Genomic DNA, 6,122 nt, shown 5'->3' on the forward strand with positions numbered 1-6,122 from the left:
GGCGTTTCTAAGCTACGCACCCCTCATCGTGGGTGGTGATGCATGCTATGGCGGCAAACTCTTTGGAGTCACATATGCCCACATGACTTCCTTAGTAATTGACAAAGAATGGTACTGTGAGGAAATAATCGAAGTAAATAATAACCGGGAACTCATGCATGATAAAGGAACATCCTTATCTTAAGGATGGGTGTGTGGGGTCACAGTTGATCACTCGGCGATACTTCAGTGGTAGTTACAGGATAAATATGATAGAATTGGCGACTTTGGGGTTAACTTTATTTACTACGCCTGACACAGCCTCAGTGTTCTTTTTGGGTAGAAAGGTTCAAAAAAGTGTTTTGATATATTGGAGCGTACTTGGGGCGGTCCTACGGTAGATCGTTCCAGGGAAAGGTTTTAGGGTCTGTTCTGACGCCTATGGACGTCAATATCATGGCATTCACCCCAAACAGGAAGGTGTGTAAATCAGCGTAGTATTTGAGTATTTCAGTACTTAGATGGCCTGAAAACCCTACAAGATACCACGGCTCTAACAAATACCTCTAGGTATTTAGTTCTTGTGGTTTCCGATGTCTATATTCATGCTTCTACCCAGTAATATTTTAACTCCATCTGAACGCTCTTGTTTTTGGGCATTACTCAGGCTTAGCTCAGAGTACATTACCAGGCAGCCAGATTTACCACGTCCGTTCGAACAGAGATAGCTCTTGTTACCTGGGGGGAGATCACCAGTTCATTAATGGGAATTCTTAATATAGCTAACTTGATAGTACCAAGCTCATCGATCAATGAGTCCAACCGCTTAGTGGACCATACTGGTATTGAGCTCATGAGAAATATCTTGGCTAATCAGCTTCCCCAGGTAGAATAGAGAGCCAGTTATAACCTAAAACTAAGTCCTGATACGAATCCGGAATTTGGTGTTTGAGCGCCTACAGAAATTTGAAAACCCTTGAACGCCTCCACAACATTGAACTCCGTCCCGCCCTGTCTATTTTATTTTATTTTGAAATAATAAGGAAAAGGAAATAAGATATCAAAAAACAGCATAGGGAAACCTATAAAAAGATACGCGAAGTAGGAACAGTAGACGCCAGCTAATCCATCAAATACTCCAATACAAAGCTAGTACCACGGTGGCACCACTTAAACCACACACCTTGGCGACAAAGAGAAGTAGGCATATACTGCCGTAAAAAGCCAATATCTAGCCTAGAAACTCATTTCTTAGGGAATTTGGGCTCGTGTTTCGCCTGCGAATTACCTCTTGGGGAGAAAATTCCAGCCGGAATCGCCGATTTCTCTCCCGCTGTGCCTCTTCCCATTCGATCACCTGTTGCTCAGGTGCCCAAAACGTCTCAGAGGGCGGAGCCCTTACAGTCCCAGATTTATTCCACCAATCATATTCTACATCATCTGAAGAACGAGTGATGGACTGTAGTTTATTTTCCGTCGCAGAATGGGAGCTGGGTGCCGCTTGATGAGTCTGGCCGAGGGAACTTTCCGATACTGGCTGTAGCCCGGAGAAAACCGCCTCGAGGTTAGGTGTGGCAGAGAGTTGTTGATAAGAGAGAGAATTGGGGACTGAAAATGGTGGTGTTGAAGAGCAAATTGCACGGAGATGGGGGAGACAAGATGCACCTTCGCCGTGCCTCTCGGGCCTTGTCTCTACCGCGAACTCCCATCTCTCGCGCTCACGGCATATGGAAAAATAATTCGACGGTCCTTGAGTGGTTGTGCTAGGAAGTTGGAACGGGTACGGCTTGTGGAAGAAGCTTCCAATGCGCGGATAAACAGTATGGCCGTTTGGCTGATCAGTATGGACAGGGAACGCCCGCGAACCCTTAGGACTCGATACAAGAGTATTGTGATGACTATGCCCGGATTCAGATTCGAGTTCCGTCGAGGGTCTCGGCTGGGGATCCGGCTCTTGAGGATTTAAGAATAAGTTTGGAACCGAGAAAAACGGCGCTGATCTAGCCATTGCGCGGTGTAGTCGCCCATCGGAGCGTTTACACCGACATTCTTCCCGCCTTCTGACCTCACCAGAGTAGTAGCAGTAAATCTCCTTAAACCTTTACACACAGTCACAATGTCAGCTCTCTATATCGATCTATATATAGTTATGATACCCAAGAGAATGTAAACGTTTTTTAATACACACCCGCAAATCATGTGCCGGCAGCCAGCGCTAATATTCTCAACAATTGTTCCACAGTCCCTACATCTCTGCCATCCTGGGTTCACCTCAAGAAACGGCCTTTCCGACGCCAGGAGCGAAACCCGATCAGTGTTGGTCTCTAGCTGAGCTGGGTGCTTACATGACCAGCACGTAATCTCACCACACTGGCACCTGACCGCATTGCGTCTGCCCTCACGACTGCCTAGATATATACCACAGCCCCTTCTGCTACAGTATAATCTATTCGCGGGCGACGTTGATAACTCCATCGACTTTTCGCAGTACAAGTTGAACTCGTATGAGCTAAGAAAGCTTATGGATATGGCAGTGGAGAGGAATGGGACACCGCAACAGCCGGCGGGCCAGTTGTTTTTGTTCGAGATTGCTTTCCTGTAGAGGTCCTTGATACAATCAGTGCAGTGCTTGTGCTTTGCGGGGCAATGGGCGGTGTACAGCACGTAGTTGATTCGATCACTAGGGCAAGTGCAGCAAACAGGTACATTAGGTCCTGGGGGTAGTACGAGCCGGTATAGTATAACGGAATTGTCAGTTGGGGTTGGAAACTCGGGCCAAAACTTTGGTTGTGATGGGTTCCAGTTATCTGTCATTTGTGGAGTGTAGCTGAGGATTTCTGGAAGGTATAATATCACTGGAAGGGAGAGTTGATCTTATAAAGCCGACCTCATGAAGTGTCTTATGGCTTTATAGAACTCAGGACCGTGGTGTGGCATGACGTATACGGATTCTGGTTTCTATTGCGCGGTCATATCTAGAAAACGGGTTAATTCGCAATGTATGACGCTAATGGTTTGGTTAGTTTGTCGAAATGTCTTGCTGTCGGTTGCGGTTGGACTAGACCGGAATGGCTGAGTAGACTACATATTGACGACAGAATTGGGGCCTCGTTAACGGAGCTCGAGACGACAAACCGCCTCCCTATAGATCCCCTTAAGCTCTGTGAGTGATCAATTATGATTCACGCCTTCTATGTACTGACATCATTCCGCTTGACTAGTCTCTAAAGCCCTGGACAGTATTATATAATATCGATCAGCCTTTGATTAGGGCTAGGTCTCATTGTTATAAACTGCACTACCGGGGAACTGTGGTAATTCACCCTAGAAAATTTCAATACCCTTGTATAGTTTCTAGTACGATCACACCCATATTCCCGGGCGTTGATTGGTCTTTAGGCTTCGTGGGATTTGGCCCCGGGATGCCTCGAGACAAACCAGCTATTGAAATAGTGGCAACTCTGTCGGATGAGCCCTTGGACTCTCACCCCTCTTCTCGATCATGGCCTATTGTGACCATAGACGCAGCGCAACTGCAACTGGAAAAAAAACGACCAGCCAAAGCATCTGGAGTATGCTTCTAGGTCAACAATTCGGGTGTATAAAAAGACTATATCTCCGGGGTTTACGTACTTCTCTTTTGAAGCATCTCGCCGTAGCTGGGTCCGTTGGATCAGAGAAGCCATACACTAGCTACTACGTAGCCAGTGAGTGTTTTGCTGGGGCGACGGTAAGTATGTCATATCTCGTCGAACCTAGATACACCGGTAACCATTCTTCTTGAATATCTGCCCATGGAGTCAAATTACTACTATCGTCAAGAACGGGGGAGGGGGGATAGCAGACGTATTGAAAGTGGCAATTTATATTCCATCGCGGGGTTTGCACAACAAGTGTCGTTGTTGTATGACGGGATGGCCGGAGATCTATGTGTTGACTTGAGAATCGCGAGGCTTCGGGGTTGGCTTCTTGATTATTGGGGCTTGGCAACGGTCGGTATAAAAACATGTCGGTTTGATGCTTTCCAGTTTTGGCGGTTGCCGCGCCGGTGGCAGAAAATGATAATTTTGGGTCGCAGGTGGATTCTTTTCGGCTTTGACGGTTAAAACCGGTCGATTATACTCCACTGGGGAAGTCTTGTTTCTGCATAGATCTGTCCCTATTAGAGTGTTTATCCCCTAGGGTTAACTACATACAAAAACAGAAAGAAGAAGAAAAATATCCACAGCTCCACAAAGAAGAATAACCCTGGCCTACCACCCATCACCCACCCGTATAGTTTGGCCGCGCTGGCCACAAGTCCTCCCATCCCGCTATTACCAAAAGCATGGGGACGGTAGGGAGAAGAGTGATGGCTCCTAATTTAAAAACCAGGGACTTGAAGAAGTTGGAGGAGGTGTGCATGTTGCATGCTGGGAATTTAAGTAGCAGTATGGAGATTTTGCAAAATTTATAGTAAACGACACCGTGCCAAGACCAGCGGAATCCTGTCCACTACTAGAATAGGTACATGTAGTAAGTACAGTGGAGTCGTAATAGTAGCATACATATCCTCGATAGTAGCATGTCATTCGTCAATTGGCAAACCCTGAATTAACGAGTGGGTACGGGCACGTTTTTCTCGATCTTGCACATGTAGGGTCAGTTCCACTATGCTAACTATCTCGACTCCACTGTAGCTAGCTGTCGCATAGGGTCCTCCCCGAATATATGCTATGTACTATCGAGACTCCACAGTAGAGTAGAACTTGTTATCTCGCGCTTCAGTCTAGGGCGTTTTGCATGTATGTACCTGCTGTTCAACAGGGCACGAGCCGGTCGAGCTTTGGGAATGGGCACAAGACAAAGAGTCTCGAGACCTTGTCCCGAGATACGAGACAACACAAAACATAGCCAGAAAGAGAGAAGACAAAAACAAAACAGAAAAAGGTGTAGTCTCGAAACTTACGAGTGATCACCCATGATCTCCATATCAACTTGTTTCCCCCCACCCCCCCCAAAAAAAAACAGTCTGTGTAAAAAGGTATCAATATTGTGAGGTAAACTGGTGTGGAGGCTTGGCCAGGTGGCCCCTAACCCTAAGTTTCGAGACTTTGCACAATGCATGGCTCAAGTATTGCCAATTCTGAGATTACAATGTACCTTGTATAATCTGCGAAAAAAAAAAGACGAAACGTATTCACTCAAGTATTGTCTTGTTTTGTCTTGTTTTGTCCTATTTGGGATCGAACACCACAACCTCAAGCTCCCTCTTTCCCATGCGCGAAGATCGAGCTTTTTGAGGGGTTGATGGCAGAAATGGGATAATATAACTACTTAAACTACATAGGTAAGTAAGATAAAAAAAACCCTCCCAGTTTCGTCCTTAAAAGTGGAAAGGTATATACTTAGTAATATGAGATGACCTTTTTTTTTTTTAGCTACTAGCTTTAGTGAGAACTTCCCGAGCCTTGGTTCGCGCAGCGCAGTCTGAGACAGCTCGGGCTCTAGGTCAGGCTCGTCTAGGTCTTGGACGGGTTCGTGCCTGGTATTATGTGTATGTTTTTGGTAACTTGAGGGTGGGACTACCACGCACGACTGTGTTCTAAAGCTCGACTTTGAATAAATTGGATCAAAGCCGCTAATTATAAGCTAATTAGAAATGCCATTGCTATTGCTATTACTATCACTATTACTATCATCACTCACAACCAACAACCAACAACCAACAACCAACAACCAACAACCAACAACCATTACATCAGACATTACACATTAGATATTATAGAAAGAAAGAGAGCGAGAGTAAAAAGAGCTGTAAAATTCTAATTTGCTACTACTACTATTGGGGCATAAAAAGTAGAAATTCTTCATTGAAAAGAAAAGAAAAAAAGAGAAAGGGGGCGAGGGGTAAGTAGTTAGTTACTCTAATTTCCAGCAATTGCTTCATTCACTCAGGCAGTAGTTAGCTAGCTAGGTGCCTACTTATACCGGGGGTTCTTCTCGCTGCTCTCTAGGGCGGAACTAGAGGAGGCAAGACAGGATAAGACAAGGAAGGGAGAAAGAAAAAAGAAAAGACAATGGAAGAGAACCACAAGAAACCATCCTCACTCTCGCTAACCATCCTCATCACCTCTAATCACCCTCACCACCCTTCACCACAC

Source organism: Morchella importuna (genome assembly GCF_003444635.1).
Source record: "Morchella importuna strain M04M26 chromosome Unknown Morimp01GS048, whole genome shotgun sequence".
Classification (NCBI taxonomy): domain Eukaryota; kingdom Fungi; phylum Ascomycota; class Pezizomycetes; order Pezizales; family Morchellaceae; genus Morchella; species Morchella importuna.